The following is a 24,019-nucleotide window of genomic DNA, read 5'->3' on the forward strand; positions in this document are numbered from 1 at the left end:
CAATCACCTTTAGCTGCACTTCCTGCTGCCAGCCTTCACCATGGCATGGGAGCAGCTTATGCTCTGAAGAGGGTCAAGAGGAGCAACAACACCAACACCCTTAGCAGCAGCAGTTGTCTTCTCCTCATCCACATGCCTTCCACAGGGCAAAGGGGATGGATACAGAGAAGCAGCTCCTAGGAATCGAGACCCCCAACACAGGGTTTACAGGCAGAGGATCGACTCTCTCGACATATGTGAGCATTAGTGCTTCAGGAGACTCACACTTTCATGGAAGTGATACTTGCAGCCTCCTGGAACAAGGCCTCTTTCATAAGAACCATGTGGTATGCATTGCCAGTGGCCATCAAGGTGGCTGTTAAAGAGTCATGGCCACGCTGACTGCAGATCCCAACTGGTTCTAACCTGTTACAGGATCCATTGTTTCATCAGGGTTATTATTTGAAAATTCCACCTGCAGCGTCCAAACCAGTAGTATAAAGCAAGAAATATAAAATTGATTTAAATCATGTAGAGAAAGCAAAGTAAAGATTGGAAGATAAAGATGGGATTAATGAAGAAAGATTAAAAAAAAGGAAAAGTATTTAAAAAAAATCTACATCATTAAATCTCTTCTGAAGGAATGAGATTCCACATTTGTAAAATGAATATTCAGGGCCAGAGGGGCTATTCAATGATAATTATCACTTATCATGCATTTAAAATTTACCTACTCCTGAATATAACCTTTTCAGCAGCCTTTAGTGCTTAGGCACTCAGAGTTCAGCCATTACATTGATTTCAATGCTGGATCTATCAGTGAGAACTGCCACAATGCAACCTATGGAGGAGTATCTCTGGCAGCAACTTCTGGATTTCCATGTTTATCTGTGCACGTGTGGACACCAGGCGCTGGATGTTTCAAGCTCGCCGCCAATTTAATCGAGAGGGTGGGTGCTCCGTCCCCATCAATGGAGTCCGGCGCCACGACGCAGGCGCCTGCACCATTTTTAAAGGGCTTCAAGCCCTTAAAAAAGATTTACATTTTTAAAGGTCCCGCTGTCCAAAAAATAAAATTAGCCTTTTAATTGCACTTTGAATCCCCTCTCCCATGCCCCCAATGAGTAATCAATATGCAAATTGCCCTCCTGCCCCCCCAAAAAACATTTTTTGCGATCCTGAACTTCCCCCCCCCAAACTTCATAAACTTTAACCCTCAACCCCTTCCCACCATCCCCGCAACCAATAGAAGAGTTTTCCATGCTCCCCCACCACCCTGAAAACTTCACTCCTCCCCACCAGTGTTACGCCTCGGATCTCCGGGGGGAGGGTTCCAGCATCCGGCTGGAATATCGGCGTGGATTCGCCGTCAGGACGAGGTAAGTGATTATTCATTCATTGGCCGGGATTTTACCCGAGGGGGACGGGAACCGGCCACCAAGTGAAAGGTTGATGGAAAACCCGCTTCCGCCTCGCCTGGGGATCCGATCCGTATTTTGCGGGCCGCCGGGCTTTAATTGCTCTGAGGCGGGACTTCCACCCACTTGAGGTAGCAAGTCCTGCCTAACAGAGCTGCTGGCCAAGCAGCGCCACCGGGAGTAGTGGCAGCTGCTAGGACTGCAGCCCAGCATGAAGAAAAACTGTCAGGTAGCCTGGAGCAAAGGTAAGTTTTAGTTGCCTCGTCGGGGGTAATCGGTCGGGCCCCGGCAAGGCAAGGGCAGTTGATTGGGGGGAAGGGGGCGTGTTGGGCATAGTTGGGGTTGCGGGGGCGGCCCTCCATCGGGCACAGGGTGCTCAATCATGAGGGCTCCCCCAGTGACGTTCGAGAGCTGCCTGCGTTTGTCAGGTGACTTCTCTCGGGTCTAGGACGCCCGCTTGCCACACGTAAAATCCGCGTGGAGGCGGGATAAGGTCCGTAACTGGCCATTAAGTGGCTATTTAAGGGCTTTGATTTACCTGGGGTGGGCCGGCCATTTTATGCTGCCGCCACCCTGCATAAAGTGGCGGCGGAGGCGGGAGCGGGTCGGGAAGGGCTCCCGGAGCCTTCCGCTCCATTTTACATAACCCCCATGTCACCATCACGCTCTTTGGGGTGGTGTAAAATTCAGCCTGTTAACATTTATTTGACTATTTAAATTAAGGTTCCATTGCCAAGTGGCGGGAGTCCGCCACGAGGTTTTGCTGCCACCAGTAAAATGGGGCGGTGCCTTCCGGCATCAAGGCCTGTGGTGAACCTCTCCTGTAGGTATTTTCTGGGCCCCGCCCACCACGACCCCCGACGTCGGGAGGTTGGTAAAATTCAGCCCCAGAGGTTGCTGTCAGATTTCTCCTCTAGTAATGGCAAGTGCTGATAGCTGCACCCTTATTATTAGAGCAAAGTCCAAGCCATTGAGTTGTACTATTCGGCTCTCTTTAAGAGGATGGTGCAGAAAGCTCTGGGATGCAGCCACAGCAGAACAACTCTGTGCCTCCCAAGGAAATGTTCTCTAGTAATGGTCTGTGATATATCAGGATGAGCTCTGAGCCAGCACCAAGTCCTGCACAGCATTTTCTTGAGGTACCTTTTTTAGAATTAGAATTCGAATATTACAGCGCAGTACAGGCCCTTCGGCCCTCGATGTTGCGCCGATCATCTGACCTACACTATTCCATTTACATCCATATGTCTATCCAATGACCACTTAAATGCCCTTAAAGTTGGCGAGTCTACTACTGTTGCAGGCAGGGCGTTCCACGCCCCTACTACTCTCTGCGTAAAGAAACTACCTCTGACATCTGTCCTATATCTTTCACCCCTCAACTTAAAGCTATGTCCCCTCGTGTTTGCCATCCTCATCCGAGGAAAAAGACTTTCACTATCCACCCTATCTAACCCTCTGATTATCTTGTATGTCTCTATTAAGTCACCTCTCCTCCTCCTTCTCTCTAACGAAAACAACCCCAAGTCCCTCAGCCTTTCCTCGTAAGACCTTCCTTCCATACCAGGCAACATCCTAGTAAATCTCCTCTGCACCCTTTCCAAAGCTTCGACATCCTTCCTATAATGCGGTGACCAGAACTGCACGCAATACTCCAGGTGCGGCCTCACCAGAGTTTTGTACAGCTGCATCATGACCCCGTGGCTCTGAAACTCGATCCCCCTACTAATAAAGGCTAACACACCATATGCCTTCTTAACAGCCCTATTAACCTGGGTAGCAACTTTCAGGGATTTATGTACCTGGATACCAAGATCTCTCTGCTCATCTACACTACCAAGAATCTTCCCATTAGCCCAGTACTCTGCATTCCTGTTACTCCTTCCAAAGTGAATCACCTCACACTTCTCCGCATTAAACTCCATTTGCCATCTCTCAGCCCAGCTCTGCAGCCTATCTATGTCCCTCTGTACCCTACAACACCCTTCGACACTATCCACAACTCCACCGACCTTCGTGTCATCCGCAAATTTACTAACCCACCCTTCTACACCCTCATCCAGGTCGTTTATAAAAATGACAAACAGCAGTGGCCCCAAAACAGAACCTTGCGGTACACCACTAGTAACTAAACTCCAGGATGAACATTTGCCATCAACCACCACCCTCTGTCTTCTTTCAGCTAGCCAATTTCTGATCCAAAGCTCTAAATCACCTTCAACCCCATACTTCCGTATTTTCTGCAATAGCCTACCGTGGGGAACCTTATCAAACGCCTTACTGAAATCCATATACACCACATCCACGGCTTTACCCTCATCCACCTGTTTGGTCACCTTCTCGAAAAACTCAATAAGGTTTGTGAGGCACGACCTACCTTTCACAAAACCGTGCTGACTATCGCAAATGAACTTATTCTTTTCAAGATGATTATAAATCCTGTCTCTTATAACCTTTTCCAACATTTTACCCACAACCGAAGTAAGGCTCACAGGTCTATAATTACCAGGGCTGTCTCTACTCCCCTTCTTGAACAAGGGGACAACATTTGCTATCCTCCAGTCCTCCGGCACTACTCCTGTCGACAATGACGACTTAAAGATCAACAACAACGGCTCTGCAATCTCCTCCCTGGCTTCCCAGAGAATCCTAGGATAAATCCCATCTGGCCCAGGGGACTTATCTATTTTCACTCTTTCCAAAATTGCTAACACCTCCTCCTTGTGAACCTCAATCCCATCTAGCCTAGTAGTCTGTATCTCAGTATTCTCCTCGACAACATTTTCTTTCTCTACTGTAAATACTGACGAAAAATATTCATTTAACGCTTCCCCTATCTCCTCTGATTCCGCACACAACTTTCCACTACTATCCTTGATTGGCCCTGTTCTAACTCTTATCATTCGTTTATTCCTGATATACCTATAGAAAGCCTTAGGGTTTTCTTTGATCCTATCCGCCAATGACTTCTCGTGTCCTCTCCTTGCTCTTCTTAGCCCTCCCTTTAGATCCTTCCTGGCTAGCTTGTAACTCTCAAGCGCCCTAACTGAGCCTTCACGTCTCATCCTAACATAAGCCGCCCTCTTCCTCTTGACAAGCGCTTCAACTTCTTGAGTAAACCACGGCTCCCTCGCTCGACAACTTCCGCCCTGCCTGACAGGTACATACTTATCAAGGACACGCATTAGCTGCTCCTTGAATAAGCTCCACATTTCGTTTGTGCCCATCCCCTGCAGTTTCCTTCCCCATCCTACACATCCTAAATCTTGCCTAATCGCGTCATAATTTCCTTTCCCCCAGACATAATTCTTGCCCTGCGGTATATACCTGTCCCTGCCCATCGCTAAGGTAAACCTAACCGAATTGTGATCACTATCGCCAAAGTGCTCACCTACATCTAAATCGAACACCTGGCCGGGTTCATTACCCAGTACCAAATCCAATGTGGCATCGCCCCTGGTTGGCCTGTCCACATACTGTGTCAGAAAACCCTCCTGCACACACTGGACAAAAACAGACCCATCTAAAGTACTCGAACTATAGTATTTCCAGTCAATATTTGGAAAGTTAAAGTCCCCCATAACCACTACCCTGTTACTCTCGCTCCTGTCGAGAATCATCTTCGCTATCCTTTCCTCTACATCTCTGGAACTATTCGGAGGTCTATAGAAAACCCCCAACAGGGTGACCTCTCCTCTCCTGTTTCTAACCTCGGCCCATACTACCTCAGTAGACGAGTCCTCAAACGTCCTTTCTGCCGCTGTAATACTTTCCTTGATTAACAATGCCACACCCCCCCCTCTTTTACCCTCTTCTCTGTTCTTTCTGAAACATCTAAATCCCGGAACCTGCAACATCCTTTCCTGCCCCTGCTCTACCCATGTCTCCGAAATGGCCACAACATCAGGATCCCAAGTACCAACCCATGCTGCAAGCTCACCCACCTTATTCCGGATGCTCCTGGCGTTTAACAGCAGGAGATCCCAGTGACTCAAGTACAGCAGTTTTTTTGACAAAAAAATCCAGCATCTCAGGAACAGAAGTGATCCTCAACTTCTGGCCTTTCATCAAGAGCCACATGCATGTTCACATTATTATATGCAGAAATGATTGTAAAAACACATCTATTCATTAAATGATGCATTTGAGGTCTTGGTACAAAGAATATAGAATTGAATTTGACTATTTCAAAAGGGGAATCACATACAGTGATGAATTCCAGGGATTAAAATCCTGCACTTTAACTCAAGATCCAATTTGTATACCAAGGTCTTCAGCCTCTTGCACATTCCCTTCAATGTGGGACCAGACAAGAAAGCCCCTTGCCTTCTCATCTTTTTATGTTGATTGTAGAGTCCTGGCAGCAAGCATCAGAATAAGCCTGAATATCCAAAGTTTGGAGGAAGAAAACAAACCAAAATGTCACTTCATGCCAACAATGTCCTAATTATGTAACTCACCCCTACAAATCATAACGTAACATCTTCCAGAAAATCAAGAACTTTGCACCACTCTCAGGATAAGTTTAACTTCTTACAAACAGAAAAGCTGTTCCTCATGCAGGTCATCTCCCACAGATCAATTTCTTTATATGATGGGTTTTAAATTCCTGGGGAGTACCAGCAATTTTCAAACTCACTGATGTATACCAAAAAATAAAATCTCTCTCCCTGTACCCTGGCCAGCCAACCTGTACTGATGAAATATTCTGACCCTATATTCTTGGAAAGAGCAAACAAAATAAAAAATGATCTTGATCCCTTGCCTCTTATACCTGTTTCAGATGATATTGGATAGCGGCTACTTGGGACCAGCTGTCTGCGCTTTTATGAACTGACCAAGAAGATGTGAATATGTATCTGATGCCTGCAAGGAGGAGGATTCAGCCTATTGCATCCCCAGCACTTCTACATAGCAGCCCAACCGTGGGAAGGATTTTTAGGCCCTAATGGGGGTGAGCATAGAGACAGCCAGGCGCGAACATTAGCGTCGCTAGCCGGCGTGCCGGTTTGACGTCACCATCCCTCCCGCCGGTGATTTTGCTCAGGATGACGGAAGGTGGGACCCAGCAACCCGCCCAATTTGGATAAGTGGCCAATTGATCTTGTTAATGAGCTTGTTGTCAGCTCATAAAGGGCTGGTTTGGAATTTTGGTGGGTGTGCAAGAATTATGGATCAGGAACAGAAGCAGAGATAACACAGCGGGGAGCGAGTCATGGCTGCACCATGAAATTACGTGGGTCCATAGAAGCACAGTGAGAGGGACACAGCTGCCATCGGGTGAGCAAAGGGAGCTGGGGCACACCTCCTCCAGTGCAAGACCTCTCCTGCGAATTTATGTACCCTCTTTTCCTGCAATGACAAAACAGAGAGAGATAAAGCAATGCTGGCCTCTCTGACCAATGCAACTGGCTCGTTTACATAAAAAGTTGCATGTATCAGTGCTGGTAGGTCCTCAGCAGCGCTAGGAAGTACCCGGATCACACACTTCTCCCATGTCCGGGAGCACCATGCATCCTCAGGCTGCTCAGCTTGTGTGTCTGTTGGAGGTCGCATACCAAGACATCTGTCATCAGGGTCTCGTGTTGCACTCACCTCGCCAGAGCAAAGACGATTATTAAATCTCATCTGGTACTGCACCCAGTTCCCCCGTACGACAATTCTGATGCTCACAGTTTCTACCAGCTCCAACCAAGCCTGCGATGTCTGGCAGGGTGGTCTTTTCCTGCCACCCTCTGGAAACAGGATCTTCCTCCTCTCTCTCACAGCCTCCAGTAGCACCTCAAGGGCTGCATCTGTGAAGCGTGGGGCACCTGTGCCCTGGGTGCCAGGTGTCTGCCTCATCTCCTGGTGAACAGAAGCTTGCATGATTGATCAAAATGACTGCCACAGCAATGACTGCCATCATGCCTTTAAATTGGGCCTGCACTTTAGATGGCCATCCTGCATCTGCCGCCACTAACTGGCCATCAAATATGCCCTCCAGCCAATTAGCAGCTGACATCAGGAAAAATCATGGGCTGTGACTACATCCTCCCCACCCGCTGTGGGATTGGGACCTGGAATGGCTCCGGTTTTGGGTTCTCAACCCGAGGCAAAATCCTGCCCCTTGAATATGGCTGCTTCCATAATCCTCAACAGGGCAAAAGAGCCATGATCTTCCAGACAATCCCTCTAATGCAGCCTGCCCTTCATAGATCAGCTGAAAACATCAGTGAGGGCCCAAACATCCAATAATAATGGTGATGCTGACCACTTGGAAAGAGGTTTACAGCTCCTTGAAAATTCCAATTGCCTTTTCTCCAATCTTCCAGATGCATATGGATCAATGAGTTCTGAACTTGGTATCACCATTTCATAATGAAGGCTTATGCCTTTTCAACAACTGACAAACAGGTTGCACTTCACGCAGTGTGACCTATTTTGCTACTTGTAAATTAAACACTTACTTCAAAACGCAGTCATGCTCAAAACGCTTCATTGTGACCCAACCCCTCAGGACCTTTATCTTCATTTTCTGAAAACTGCTTGCAGACAGGGACAACACAGAAAGCCTTCAAAGAGCTTTAATGAAAGCTTATCACAATCCACATCTGACGCACAAATTCCACTTCTTTTAGTCAGAGGGGCACCCTCATGCAGTCTTTTTGGACAGCAATTCAGAAGGGCACAGAGAGCCTGAGAGGTTTCACACTCACTGCAGGTCTAAACCTATGACTGGTACACCTATCCACTAATGACTGAATCATCTGGTGATATGCAGACTAGCTCAACTGCCACTGGCAGACTGCAGCTTGTCCCACAATAAACATATGAGTGAAATATCTGTGTCACTCAGAGAGGGCAAAATATGGATTCTGCTTCAATCTCAGGAAATACCAGGTAGTCTGGAAACCATTCCTGGAAGCCTTCATGACCAAGGCCGCTTCCAAATTGTCTCAGGCCAAACAAGTCAAACACTAACAACCTCCTCCTATAATTCAAAAAAGATAATGCTCCACTCTAAAAGGCTCATCACCACATTTCTAAGGCCCTTGATATCCCCGAACTAGCTAGATTTCAGGACCTGCTGCCAAATTGTTCTAAGCCCCAAACACCACACTGTTCAAGTGTGTGCACAAAACAACTACCACAATATATCAATGTACAGCTCTCCAAAGTACCAATGTATGCGACTGGACATGTCACAATCTGCATAGTAGTTTTTTTTTTATAAAGAGATACAGCACTGAAACAGGCCCTTCGGCCCACTAAGTCTGTGCCGACCATCAACCACTCTTTTATACTAATCCTACATTAATCCCATATTCCTACCACATTACCACAATTCCCCTACCACCTACCTATACTAGGGGCAATTTATAATGGCCAATTTGCCTATCAACCTGCAAGTCTTTGGCTGTGGGAGGAAATCGGAGCACCCGGCGAAAACCCACGTGGTCACAGGGAGAACTTGTAAACTCCGCACAGGCAGTGCCCAGAATTGAACCCGGGTCGCTGGAGCTGTGAAGCTGCGCCACTGTGCCGCCCAAAGTAAATGTAGTTACTTCTTTTATTCAAGAAAAATTATGTTCAAAAAGTGAAAAAGATATATGGTCTAAACACAAAATGAGAAAAAAAATCAGACCTTTCTGCACAGGTTGCCTCCCTCCCCCATCTTCCCATCAAAAGAATTGGGCTATCATGGTGTCCTACACTTTGCTGTCAGCCAGTAATATTTTTCTTTAAAACATTAATTGCACTTCCATTGACAAGAATATTTGGGAAATACGAAACTCCTTATAATTTATTAGGTCTTGGAGAGGAGATTTACTAGAAAGATACCAGGGATTATGTGGAGAGACTGGAGAAGCTAGAATTGTTCTTCTTAGAACAGAGAAGGTTAACAGGAGATTTAATAGAGTTGTTCAAAATTATGAGAAGGTTTGATATTGAAGTTGGGTAGAAATCCATTCCTCTAGCAGGATAGTTGGTAATGAGAAGGTACAGATTTAACATAATTGGCAAAAGGACCAAAGGGGAGATGAAATGAAAATTTTTCACACAGTGAGTTGAAATGATCTACAATGCCTGGTATGATAGGGGGGTGAAAGCAGATTCAATACTAACTTTCAAAAGGGAATTTGAAGTATACTTGAAAAGGAAAATTTTGCAGGGCCATAAGGAAAGAGCAGGGGAGTGGAAGTAATTGGATCACTGTTTCAAAGAGCCAGCACACGCACGATGTGCTGAATGGCTTTCTTTTTTCTATTATGCATCCCCTATAAAATCTGTGCGGGATCAGAAACTGATAGAAAATATTTTCTTGATATAATTTTGATCGCACTTGGCAGGCAATGGTAACTGCATTGGCTTGTGCTTCTAAAATTGTCATTTCATGCATGAGCTGCAATCGATTGCACCTCTCCTTTGATAATACATACAGTAGTGGGCCTCCCTAGTAGTCCACCCCCTTCCTTACCAGATATTCCATTTTACATCTTTAAAGTTTAATTTTAATTCCTCCTTCTTGAACAATATTTCAATAAATGTTCTATTTCAAATCAAGATTTCAATAAGAAAAAAGTTTGCTCCTTTATATTCTGCTTCTAGGCAAACTGAGTTCCTGCTATTGTGCTCTTGCATAATATATACAGAAGATACTTTATAAGGGAGACTTAATAACTTATGAAGGTTTGCCTTGCAAATTCAAATTTATGTCACCTGGGAGCAATTCAGCCAACTGATTTTCATAAGTTGCTGCTTCCCAGTATGATGAAGCAGATGTGGGGACTGGAGCTGAAAGAGCAGTTCAGTTATTAACATAAATACAGCAGGTGGACAAAAATGTCTGATTTGGCTACACGTGCAAGTTGCCCCTAAAATTGCATTAGCTTTCAGATGTGATTTTTGCTCAAGTTTCCACCCAACTCATTATGTAAAGGTAAAATTAACCAATGCAATTGAGCAGTGTTTCGGGACGTAAGTTTTTTTCAAGAAAAAATTTCATTCAAAAGTGTTCCTTGAAATATTGAAGAATAATAACCTGGTGCCATTTTATTAATACAGCTGACAATGAGTTTATCACAAAAAATAATTATTTCTAATAAGAGTGTCCAGTCCACGATCTGTGAGTAACCCAATTTTAAATAACTGGAAATGATTTTATAAAACGATACAGAACCACTTAATAGTTATATGGTGTACAGTTGTCCGTTTCTTAGTAAATAAAAAAAAATACACAAAAGCCTATTAGTATCCTTGTGCCTAAAATGCAGATTCATTTTAAGAGCTTTTTTGAAGATGTGCAAACGAACGCAATGAGCAGAAACTAGCGATGGTGATTAATTTGACCTGGGGCGTAGCCAATTTTGTGTGTGGGACCAACTTCCAGTAGAATGTTTTGTAAGCTAGCACAAAAAAAAATCACAGAAACTCGATTTGCGCTGGATGTAACCTGTGCTTAAGATGCCTCAATCTTTTACATTGGCTTGGCCAATTTTGGGCAATTACTGGCACAAACTAACAGAAACCGCAGGCTGATGTGTTTTCTTATCCTGGTGTTGAAAACATTTCAAAATCATATAAAGCTGCTTGCACAGGTGTTGGATGATCTCTCCCTCCTCCCATCAAAGGCATTAAATACATATTGAAGTCTGTGAAAACTTAGCTTGGTCACAAGGAAGATGCTTTGTAAGCTGTTAAAGAATATTTTAGAAAAATATTCACACCATTGGCTAATTTTGACAGATATAAATTAAAAATAAACAGTTTTATTTTTAAATACTATTGTCTAAACAGAACAGACAATGGAAAACCAAGAGGAAGGCCTTTATCATTGATTACTTTGTAATTCTTGAATTAAAAAGCTTGTCATTTTACTGTCTCCTATAGTGCATCGTTTATTTATTGAACAGTGTTTCTCATTCATGATCATTACAGAACAGCAGGCTGCCATTCAGCCCATCGAGTCCATGCCGTCTTTCTGCAAGGGCAATTTAGCTAGTCCCGCTCCCCTGCTCTTTCCCTGTAGCCCTGCAAATTTTTTTCTCCTCAGATGCTTATCCAATTTCCTTTTGAAAGCCATGATTGAATCTGCCTCCACGACCCTTTCAGGCAGTGTATTCTGAATCTTAACCACTTGCTGCATAACAAACATTTTCCTCATGTCGCCTTTGGTTATTCACGGAAACATTGTTTATTGAACAAATGAAATTCTGCTACTGAGAAGCAGTAAAGCCTCTTTACTGTTCCAACTAAACAAGAAAGACTTGCATTTATATAGCACCTTTCACGACCACCAGACATTGCAAAGTGCTTTACAGCCAATGAAGTATTTTTGAAGTGTAGTCATTGTTGTGATGTAGGAAACACAGCAGCCAATTAGTGCACATCAAGCTTCCACAAACTGCAATGTGTCAATGACCAGATAATCTGTTTTTGTGATGTTGATTGAGGGATATAGATTGGCCAGGTCACCAGGGGTAATTCCCCTGCAGCACCATGGGATCTTTTATATCAGCCCGAGCAGGCAGAAAGACGGCACTTCCGACAGTGTAGCACTCCCTCAGTACTGCACTGGAGTGCAATCTTGATTTTTGTGCTCAAGCCCTGGAGTGCAACTTGAACCCAGAAGTTTGTGATTCAGAGGCAAGAGTGCAACCAACTGAGCCACAGCTGACGCCTATTAGGCCTAAACAGACTAATAGAGCAGAACTAATTATAAAGTAAAAATAAATCAAAGAAAAAATAGATGCGTTAAATGAAGCTAACAAGAGACATAATTGTCCTTACAGAGAAACAGTGACAAAAAGTGGCGAGGGAAAGAGACAGAGTGTGTTAGTTGAGTGGAAGGCTAATAGAAAGATGGAGACAAAAGAAATTAGAGAGTGGAAGGAAACAGTGGGTAAATTTTCACCTTTGTCACATGGGAAAATTTTGGTGTAGTGTATTACCTATCATTATGGAGTCCATCCGATTTCCATTCCGGTGATTTCAATGGATTCAAAATCAGAAGAGATCTAAAATGAGTGGGCAATTTGTTCAGTTAGGTTACTGCCCATGTGGTAAAGACAAGAATTTACCACAAAGCCACTGTAAAAGGAAAAGCAACCTCATGGAGGATTCTACACTTGAAGTGGTGAAAAGATTAAGCACCAAACATGGAACATAATAGAAATGACTTGTGAATGAACAAATTCATAATCATCAATGTCTAACTGAGTTGTTCCCTGATTAGATCATGTCTTAAATCATTTGTAGGATATATCCCATGTCCTGCTAATGAATCTGAATCTGTTGTGTTTTGTACAATACACATCTTAAAAGTGAATAGTCGCTATCATTCAAATGCTGGTCTTAACTTCACATCAAGATCCACAGGACATGTATGCATTCCGTATTTATTTGACTGACTGCTGAAAGAAGTTTCCACCATTCCCAATATGTTTTCTCCCCCCCCCACCCCCCCACAATGTATTGATGTTTGATTGCTGTGGATAAATACTTTATTTTGTTTGATCATGATGGATGCTGATCTTGACAAATGTAACAAGGCTGGTACAGCTACTTAGTAGTGTTAAGTTCCATTAATAAAAGAAAATTTGCAGGTCACAGTTGGAGTGTCAGTAATTGCAAGACAATAGCCTAGATTGATCATCTGAGATCAGTGGTTGAGCGTAGGTTGACCGAAATTCTGTATTTAAAGTGCAATGATATTATGGAAAATTCTGACAACTGTAGACTTACAGTTTTCCTCATGACATAATAAAATTTCATGCCTGGACTAATAATGCTTTTGCTAACTTTGAGTTTGCACCATGGTGCAATGTTAGAATTTTGCTCTCTCTGGGCACTGTTGGTACTTAAGCATATTTTGAACTTACCAGAAATGTTCATTTTAGGATGCATGTCAGCTGGTTACACTCTACCATTCTTGGCAATAAAGGAAAGTTTGAAAAATGGTAGAATTGGCACCAGTGAGACATAGCAGAGAACACAACAGAGCTCTAAGCTAAACGTAATCATTGACAGCAGTCGCAACACTAAAAAGATATGTGTGACTACAAACCATTCCCTAAATCCTGTGGAGAAAGAGAAATGTGGGAAGGAAATTGCTAGTCAGATTAATACAAACTCCCAAGTCCAAAGAGATGAAGAGAGACTTGACACATTGGGGATCATTTTGATTTTGTGTAAAATGGGCAATAGTGAATTGGTAGAATGTTTTTCACCTCTCCTCATTTTTATTTCAATTGACTGCAAAGGAAATAATAATCGGGAGATGTGTAAAGAGGGCTACCGAATCAATGTCATCCATTCTACACTATCGCACAATGATAAAATTACCCTCAGATACTTTAATGATAAATGTAGTTAGACCAGTGAAATAAAAGTTGCCATTAAGTGTCAGGAGTTGAGAGAGAGAGAGAGAGGTCAGTAAAGCACGCCCCATGAAGAATTTGAGAAAATTAAATACCTGGGCCAGATGGTTTGCAAATAGAATCCTCAAGGAACTGTGTGAAGAAATTGGTAAGAAAGTGATTAGTATTTTAAAAGCTCTATAAACCCAAGAGCTGTGCAGGAGGCAAATTAGCAAATGCTGTCTTTAGATCATAAAAACGAAGTTAGGCACAAACCTGCGTATCAAAGATCCATTAGCCTAACATCTTTGATGGGGAAAATATATAAGAGCTCTATCATGTAATAATGTTCTGACTTTGCATTGCCAGGTTGAGCCTTGTTACCTGATGATGCCTATTGAAAATTTGTGTGCGATTGCGTATAATTTCCTTATTAATAGTTAAAAAATTGTGAATCCTGTGCACATACGATTCTCATACATGCTACCGGTGAGCCCTTAGAAGATGATGAAAAAATCCATCTGAATATCAAGGAGGCCATAAGGAGTGTTCATGATTGATTTAGAAGCAATATAAACCATGTAACAAAAATCTGTTGGAATTCTTTGAGGCAGTAACCAAACGAATCATGTAAGGATGCGCAGCTGAGATTTATGTAGATTTCCAGACAGCAATTAATCAAATGAGATTCCTAATGGGGGTAGAAATTCCACTAGGTTGCACTGATTTCATCAAGGCAACTCGCCCGAAATCAGGTAAAGCAGTGCAAAAGATTTAGGAATTTCAAGTGCAAATCATGTCCAGCGCAAATCAAATTTCTGCAATCTTTTGCGCTGGCTTTTTAGTGGAATTCAGCACCGCTCACATAACTGATCTCAGTGATTCGCAGTTAGGTTACTCATAGGTAGTGGACTACTCTTGTTATTGTGATAAATCCATTTTCAGCTGTATTAATAAAACTGCACCAGGTTACCGCTCATAACTATATCGAAGAATATTTCTAAATGCAAGAGATACAAAAGAAACAACTATGTTCCAAAACACTGCCGGATTGCACTGGCTCACAGAAGATTTTACATTTGTGATTATGCAAAGGAGTTTGAGCGGAAACTTGAACCATAGCTTCACTTCAGAAAACCCGTGCAATTTTCAGCGCAATTTGTACTCGGATTGCCAATTATGTCCAAAGCAGAAGCTTTACCCCAAGGTGTTTGAGGATCATTATTATTAGAAAAAATCAGCTAGGCTGGGAAGGGGGAAGGGGAGAGACAATGAGTAGTAGAGTTCACAGTATTCATGAATGATGTGGACGAGAGTGCTATATTTTTATAAAGTTTTCTGGTGGCATTAAGCTAGGTGGTCAAGTATTGAGTATAAGGAAGAGTATTGGCATTCAAAGGAATCCATACCAAACATATCGATAAGCTATGGAATAGTAGATGGATATTAATGTGCATACATGCAGTACTCATTAGAACAGCAAACATCAACATGCATACTAAATAGTAGAGCCTTATGTTGAAGTGGTCTTTTGAGATTGTGATTGGTACTCACCCTATGGATTATCTTAGAATGTATTAGCAATTAAAACTACTTGAATGGAAAAAGTATTTGACATTTGACCAAGCTATTTGAAGGCAACTTTAGCAATGAAGGAGATGTGGCAGAAGAGTAATGGCAACACCTTCAAAGGAAATAATTTTGAGACCCTTTCATGAATTTTCTTTAATTGCCTTGGATATCACCCAAACTTCTGACAACTTTAAACTAGTTACCAACTTGTGGCCTTTCACCAAAAGTTTATTGCCATCTAATTACCCCTCCTTCTGGCACCTACTTCTTTCCAGCTAAAATATCCCATAGGAAATAGCTAAATGGTCACCTATATGTCCACTTCCATTCCTGTTCTCCCCTTTCCTGATTTACTTCCTTCCTTGCTTTATTTCTCTACTTTCTAGCCCCACCTCCCATTTATTTAAGCGTGTGATTGCAGAATCCTCTGGTTTCTTCCTATTACGTGTCAGAAAGTGCCTGAAATTGCATCCCACCATTTGTGAGATCCCTCATTACACATTTCTTTGCCTTATACTGTCTATGTCCTTAGGTATGTTTTAAAAATTGAATTTGTTACTAGTAGCTGCAACATTTTATTCAACTTTGTCCAAGTAATTAGTAGGAAAAAAGCAGGCTTTGGGAACCATATATGTATTATGAATCCTGTAAATATAGAAGTGTATCAGAGATGTTAGCACTGGCAACCATGAATTCTGTTCATGCTTTTATGCATTCAAATATTTTATCACAAACAAGTGTGACCATAGTTTTGAGATTAAATTCTACTATGGGAAAAATGAGGGCTGAATTTTCCCGGCCTTGTGGAGATAGGGTTAGAAGCTGGACAGGGGGTTGCTGGGTAAATAGGGGGAGCCACATCGGGACAGCTTTCTGATGTATTCCTGCCTCCAGGAGAACTTACTGGGATGGGAAGGGAAGAAAGTCAGCTCCAACAGGACAGGCAACCTATTTCACCACTTAAGGGCCCAAATAAGGGCCATTTTCTGATTGAGACAAAATGTTCCCACTGTTGGAGTGGCCCCCTGCCATGTGCAGAGCCCGCCAGTTCTCCGGAGGCAACCTCCAAGTTGCAGGCCAGGAGGCCATCGGAACTGGAGGCTCAATATCTCAATAAAGGCACTGCCAAGACAAAAGGCTGCCATTGATGTGACCTCACACTCACCTACCTGCCTCAGCAACGTCCATCTTTCCCAGTGGGCTGCCAGCCAGACATTGTGGTGAGCCCTCTAATTAGGCCATGTACTTCCTTGGTCTGCCTACTGTCCTTAATTGCATGGGGATCCTGAAGGCAGCTTCTTAATTGGCAACCTCCAGGAAAAACACACCCAACGTTCCTCACGGCCACTTTTTGGTCCCCGACACAGAATCAAGACTGACGTCGAGGTCATGACCCAACTGGGAAAATCCAGTGGCTGAGTTTCCAATAACTACCCAGTGGACTGCAGGTTCATATTACATATTGATTTAAGGCTGGTATGGCCTCATTCTTGCCCCAGGGTATTGGTAATTTAATTGCTGTGAGCAGAGGAATAGCTTTGAGTATCAGTTAACTCTGGTGTAGGAACCTACAATCACCTTTGGTGATGTGCATCTTTTACCTTTACGTTTGTGTGCAGTTAAATGTAGGCATAGACCAGTTGGGCCAAATGGCCTTTCGCTGTGCTGCTTGTAAGACTATAACTGATCATTGCCAGGCAGGTTAATCCCGAATGTGCTATTGAATTTAATACCAGTGAGAGGTCCCACACCCATTCATGGTCAATGGGAGGTCATGCAACTCATCTCGAAAAGTAAATCACAGAACATTGAGGGGAGAAAAAAGACCTCTCGACAATAATTGCGCAATCTCAGCATTATTTATCTGCTTGGAGAGCAGGTTTATTCATATTAAAGAGCAGCAGAACTTTGGTTCCATTCTGATCTTTCCAGTCACTGCCAGAGAATCATCTGCAATGGTTGCTCTTCCTGCTCCCACATGTTACCTCTGGTGTGCCCCCACCCCACCCCCAAGGATCTATCCTATTTCTCATCTACATGCTGCCCCTCAGCAACATCATAAGAAATACAATGCCAGTTTCCACAGCTATGCTGATGACACTCAGCTCTATCTCACCACCACTCTCAATCCCTCCATGGTCTCTAAATTTTCAGACTGCTTCGGCTGTATTTTTGTTATGAAGGTGGGAAATAGGAACCGGGTCTGGTTTTGGGTCAGAAACCCGCCTCCTGTGGGAAACTGATTCAGACTTTCAAATAGCTAAGCCCTTAACTGGTTTCCTGTCCACTTAGAACCACTGGGATTGAAAATATAGGTGGGTCAGATGAAGTGTGGGACTCATGTAGACAGTTCATGGCAGCCACCACTGAGGCTGCTGACTGTCCTGAGGGAGAAATCTGTGTTATGTGCCAAAGCCTTCTTCTGCAGCAGAGAGAAGTGAAATGTCACAGGGGAGCTGGGGGCCTGGCACTACGGTCGGAGCAGACCCTTACTTCATCAATGCTGACTTGGATCCAATACTAGAGGCAGTAAAAGAGAGGAGGGAGATCCTCTTGTGGCAGGAGGCCACCTCATTGTGTAGCAGGGCCACCCCACTGTTCAGTGTTATCTCCCTCCGCTGCCTCTTCCTCCTCCTCTCTTACTTCCTGCTCCTCCACCAATGAGCTGCCTCCTTCCAAGGCTTCACTGTCCTCAAGGTCCACACCCCTCTAGACAGCCATGTTATGGAGAGAGCAGCAGACCACCACAATGACCGAGACCCTTGCAGGAGGGTATTGGAGGGTGCTACCCGACCAGTCCAGGCACCGCAATCGCTTCTTCAGAAGCCCAATTGCCCGCTCAATGGTTGTCCTGCTGAGCAGGTGGCATTGGTTGTATCTCCGCTGAGCTTCTGTCTGGGGTCCTGTAGAGGAATCCGTAGTCATCTCTTGAAGGGATTTCCCTCGTCCCCTATGATCCATCTTCACTTAGTGGAATTGACTGAAGATCCAAGGCAGCCTGGACTGGCAAAGGATGAAGGAGTCATGGCAGCTGCCAGGAAAGCGAGTGCACACATGGAGGAAGCTTTTGTTGTGGTCGCAAACCTGTTGGATATTGAGGGAGTGGAATTCCTTCCTGTTGATGGATCTCACTAGTCAGTTGCTGGGTCCCTTGAAGGCTACACGGGTGCAATCAACAATGCCCTGTACCTGGAGGAATCCAGCAATGGAGGTGAAACCCAATGCCTTGTGTGCATGTGCAGGACCATCTCTGTCAAAGTGGACTGGCCTCCTGGATCCATGACCTGCATAATGGTGTGTTGAGCTGCTGACTGTAAGATGCCACAGTTGATCCCTGGAATGACCCGGTTGCATAGAAATTCAGGGGGACAGTGACCTTGATGGCAGCAGGTAAGGAACTGTCATGGGGGACACTAGGTCTCAGGTCATTGTGGATCATAGCGCAAAGGTCCATGACCATTTGCCTGGATAGTTGTAGCTTCTATGACATGGTGCTCCGTCCTTTGCAGGTAACTGACTCTTAGGCGGAAGACATAATGTCTTGGGTAATGCCTCTTCCCCTTGCAGCCTCCCGCTGTGCTTCTCTGGCCGCCTGCTGTTCAGGAGGTTGCACCTGCTGCAGCCCATCCTGGCTGCTTTGTCCAGTGTCAGAGGAGCCTGCTCTCATCTGAACTCCCTCAGTTGGCGTTTGTTCATTCAACAGGCCCTCCCCTGCCAACCCCAGCTGCCCAAGTGATGCCAGTGGGCTCTCATCCCTCTCCGGATTCCTACCACTCACCACTGAGAAAAACAAGTCTTCCAACTCGAGCAATGGCTACTCAGTGACATTTTTGGAGCAGCTGAGCTTTATTTTGTACCTCTGCATTAATTTCATCAGCCCTTCCCATAGCCCTCTTGGCCCCCTGCAGTGTTCACGACTTGTACACCCTACTGTGTTCCAGACATGGTGTCTTCCCCATGCTCTTTCTTTAAAAATTGAAAACTGTTGCTGACATGCTATTAATAAGCTCCTCATTGAGCTCAACAGACACTTAATTGAAGGTGTGAGAGGTTGCCGTTCCCTCACTCTTGGCATTCTTTTAAAAATGGCATCACGTTCCAGAGGCAGCAGGACTCAGTGTTGACCTCCGAGAACACAATTTTCAAATTGCACTCATACCTGCTCCTGCCCCCAGCAGGCTTTAAAAATCCATCCCCTTGTCTGACATCCAGAACTGTGTGCAGTTTTGATCTCCTTATGAGGAAGGATGTTCGTGCTATGGAGGGAGTGCAGCGAAGGTTCACCAGACTGATTCCTGGGATGGCAGGACTGACGTATGAAGAGAGATTGGGTCGATTAGACTTGTATTCGCTAGAGTTTAGAAGAATGAGAGGGGATCTCACAGAAACCTACAAAATTCTAACAGGACTGGACAGACTAGATGCAGGAAGGATGTTCCCGATGGCAGGGGAGTCCAGGACCAGGGGTCACAGTCTAAGGATAAGGGGTAAGCCATTTAGGACTGAGATGAGGAGAGATTTCTTCACCCAGAGAGTGGTGAACCTGTGGAATTCTCTACCACAGAAAACAGATGAGGCCAAATCATTAAATATATTCAAGAAAGAGTTAGATATAGTTCTTAGGGCTAATGGGATCAAGGGGAGAAAGCGGGAACAAGTTACTGGGTTTGCATGATCAGCCATGATCGTATTGAAAGGGGGAGTAGGCTCGAAGGGCTGAATGGCCTACTCCTGCTCCTATTTTTCTAAGTTTCTATGTTAACTAGATGACCAGGAGTTTCCTCCAACTAAATATTTGGAAGACTGAAGCCATTGTATTCGTTCTCCATTACAAACTCCATTCCCAAGCCACCAACGCCATCCCTCTCCCTTGCAACAGTCTGAGATTGAGCAAGTCTAGTGGCACAAACAGTGACATACAACTGTCAATTCTGCAGCTGTATTGGCTTACAAGTATTTCCTATTTCAAGTAAGTTATAAGTTTCTGTTTGTATTTCTATGCTGTTTGCAATGCACAATAAGCATTCAGTGGGTTATGCTTCCTATGACAGAGCTACACATAATAGACTCTTACTAATTGTCTGAACAAGACTGTTCACAACCTTGGTGTCATTTTGGCCCCGAGATGAGATTTCGATTGCATATCCACACCATCACTAAGACCACCTATTTCAACCTCTGTAACAACGCCCAACTCTGCCCTGCTTCAGCTCATCTGCTGCTGAAACCTTCAATCACACCTGTGTTACCTCTAGGCTTGATAATTCTAATGCACTCCTGCTTGGCCTCCCATGTTCCACCCTTCATAAACTTGAGGACATCCAAAACTCTGTTGCCTATGTCTTAACTCGCACCAGGTCCCATTCACCCAGCAGCCCCTGTGCTCACGGATCTACGTTGGCTCCCAATTAAGCAATGCCTCAATTTTAAGATTCTCATCCTTGTTTTAAAATCCCTCCAGGGCCTCACTCCTCACTATCTCTGTAATCTCCTCAAGCCCGACAACTCTCAACGATATCTGTGCTCCTCCAATTATGGCAACTTGAACATCCTCGATTTTAATCACTCCACCATTGACAGCTATGCCTTCAGCTGCCAAAGTCCTAAGCTCTGGAATTCCTTCCCTAAACCTCTTCACCTCTCTTCCTCTTTTTCCTCCTTTAACAGACTCCTTAAAATGTACCTCTTTAATCAAAATTTTTGTCATCTTCCCTATTATCTACTTATCTCGGTGTTAAACTTTGTTTGATAACACCCCTGTGAAGCGCCTTGGGAGGTTTTACTCTGTTATCGGTGCTATATATGTTGTTGTCATTGTATTTTTGTTGGATTTCATAGGGGAGAATGCTATTGAGGAACAAGTGCGACGAGAGTGCTTCTATTTTTTGTAAAATATGTTTTAAGAATTTATAGTTGAATTGTGGACATTGATTCATCTGGAAGCTTGAAGAGATGCTGAACTTTGTGTTTTTTTAAAAAGAAATCACCAAAAAGTTCCTGGACTTGGCTTGTAAACAAAGCACCTGTTTTCAGATAACATACCAACAGGGGGTTTGTTGATTTGATTTATTTAGAGATACAGCACTGAAACAGGCCCTTAGGCCCACCGAGTCTGTGCCGACCAACAACCACCCATTTATACTAACCCTACAGTAATCCCATATTCCCTATCACCTCCCACACTAGGGGAAATTTACAACAGCCAATTTACCTATCACCTCAAGTCTTCGGATGTGGGAGGAAACCGGAGCACCCGGCGAAAACCCACGCAGGCACAGGGAGAACTTGCAAACTCCGCACAGGCAGTACCCAGAATCGAACCTGAGTCCCTGGAGCTGTGAGGCTGCGGTGCTAACCAGTGCGCCACTGTGCCGCCCAAAAGATGTTCACAGAGAAGTGACAGGTCAAGATTAATAGAGGTCAGGAAGCTTAACTTCTGGAATGTTTTTGGTTTCACTTTGAATTGTTAAAAAAGACAGTTGGTCTTTTGCCTGCCAAGAAAACACAAATCATCTCTTTCTCTTTCTTGGAAAGAAACCCTGCATATCCATTGTGTCAGTCTCCTCTTTCCTCCTGTATTTGAAGAAGCCCTGCGTATTGAATGTGTGGGAACTGAAACCTCTGTTGCCGCATTTCTGCTTTAAGGCCTATCTGAAGCCTCTGTAGCTGCATTTTTTTAGAAAGCCTTCCCAAACTGATCTTCAAAATCGCCTGGAAAGAACTGTTCGAGGAAGATCCCAGTTACAGCCGTCTGTACGCATTTGGGACGCCAAACCAAAACAAAGGACATCTTTCCATATCTTCTCTTTTTTTCTTCAAGAATGAACAAGTATTCAGCCTAAGTGAGATTTTTTTTGTAACAGAGCTCTAAAATCAAAATCCCTTTTATTTTTCCAGTTAGTGTGTGTGTGTGTGTGTGTGTGTGTGTGTGTGTGTGTGTGTGTGTGTGTGTGTGTGTGTGTGTGTGTGTGTGTGTGTGTGTGTGGCTAAGGTAAAAGGGAACTTTAATATTGATATCTGTGGGTTTATGCTTTACTTCATTTCTGGTTAAGCCTAATAATAATAAACTGATAATGTTGTTGTTTATCAAAGAAACCTGGTTGGTGTGTTTTACTTTGGGATAAAATGGACTTGAATTTTACTAGCACGCAGCAAATTGCAGTGGGGGGCTTTGAAGTCGGCAGTCCGCCCGCGCGGAGCGACTGCCGCTGAGCCCCCATGATATTTTACGCGGGGACTCATTTAAATGGAGGGGGCGGAACAGCCACCCCTGATGACGTAGAGGGGATGGCCACTCCATCCCTGGCAATGGCGTCCAGTGCCACCGTTCAGGCGCCAGTGCCATTTTTAAAGGGCTTCAAGCCCTTAGAAGAAATGTGAATTTTTAAAGTAACATTATTTTACATTGTTTTCAAAAATTTAAATAAAAGCTGCAGGCCCTTTCCCACCACCGCTCCCCCCGCCCCTCTGACCCTGCCCCGACCAATGTTTGTTTTTGGGTCTATCAAACCAAAATTAACTTTATTACCAATCCAAACCCGTCCCCCCTTCCCCCCCCCCACCAACTTCATTACCTTTGCCCTTCAACCCCTCTTCCCACCATCCCTTCAGCCAATACAAAGTGTTTTCACTGCCCTGATAATTTCACGAAGTTCTGAAAGAACTATTGGCCGGAATATTAAAGTGGGATGGCCGCTGGGACAAGGTATGTTTATTTGCATGTGTTTCAATTAATTTTAATATTAAAATGAAGGTCCCGCTGGGGCTGCACCGAGACCTCGCCGCCCCTGGTAAAATGCGGCAGGGCCTTCTCAGTGTTGGGGGTCGTGGCAGGCCTCTCCCGGAAGAATTTTCTAGGGCCCCCACCACGACCTCCGACATCGGAGGGCTAGTAAAATTCAGCCCATAAAGTCCATCATTGACTGTATCAGTAAGAGGGAGAAAATTTAAATACATGTTGTGACCCGTGCAGAAGTGGAACTAAATAAACAGTGCGCTCCTCCCGCCTCGGTCATAACACAAGGAAAGTGCAAGGCTGGTGATTACCCCCTTCCATCAAGTCTCCTTATTCAGTTAACGGCATACAGGTATAGGCTGAACCTCAAAACTATCAGACATTATGTATTCCAATGCAAGGATTGCTTCAAGCATTTTGTCACATATTCCTGTTCTCTTTTTATTTGGCTGGGGGAACAGATTGACACCACAGCTAATGCTCTTCAGCAAACCAACACCTCAAGGATCCTGTGTCACCACTTCTGCAAAACACCAGTACAGCTACAATCATCCAAAGGATGTAAACAGTGAGCTTGAGGAGGTAACACAATGTGTGTGGGTCAGGAGAAGACAGGGTGTTGGCAAATAAAGAACATGTAGCTGTTCCCCAGAGGGCCAGCATGGTTTGTGCCTCAGCTGTGGTACCAACGGATTCTGACTGGATAGGTTCTGCTTGTAGAAGGTTGCTGTCTAAGTGGAATCATTAGCTGGAGTCACTTGAATCTATGTAAAATATCCTGCATAGTAAGACAATATAGGAACATAGGAGGAGTGGGCCATTCAGCCCATCGAACCTGCTCCGCCATTCAATACGATCACAACTTGGAGGTGCCCTTGGTTACTTGCAGAGAATTACTGAAATAAAGAGGCCCGAAGCCAGTAGGTCCATCAGACTGGACTACTGATGACCACATTTGTATCACCATGGCCCGG

At 44.2% G+C, this 24,019-nt stretch overlaps 1 protein-coding gene across 1 annotated transcript in view; it reads right to left on the reverse strand.

The window, feature by feature from the left end:
* LOC137383855 (metabotropic glutamate receptor 4-like) overlaps positions 1–24,019 on the reverse strand; it is a 1,236,760-nt gene that overhangs the window by 46,740 nt on the left and 1,166,001 nt on the right. The gene's annotated exons all lie outside the window — the stretch shown is intronic.

This window comes from Heterodontus francisci, chromosome 25, assembly GCF_036365525.1.
Source record: "Heterodontus francisci isolate sHetFra1 chromosome 25, sHetFra1.hap1, whole genome shotgun sequence".
Lineage (NCBI taxonomy): Eukaryota > Metazoa > Chordata > Chondrichthyes > Heterodontiformes > Heterodontidae > Heterodontus > Heterodontus francisci.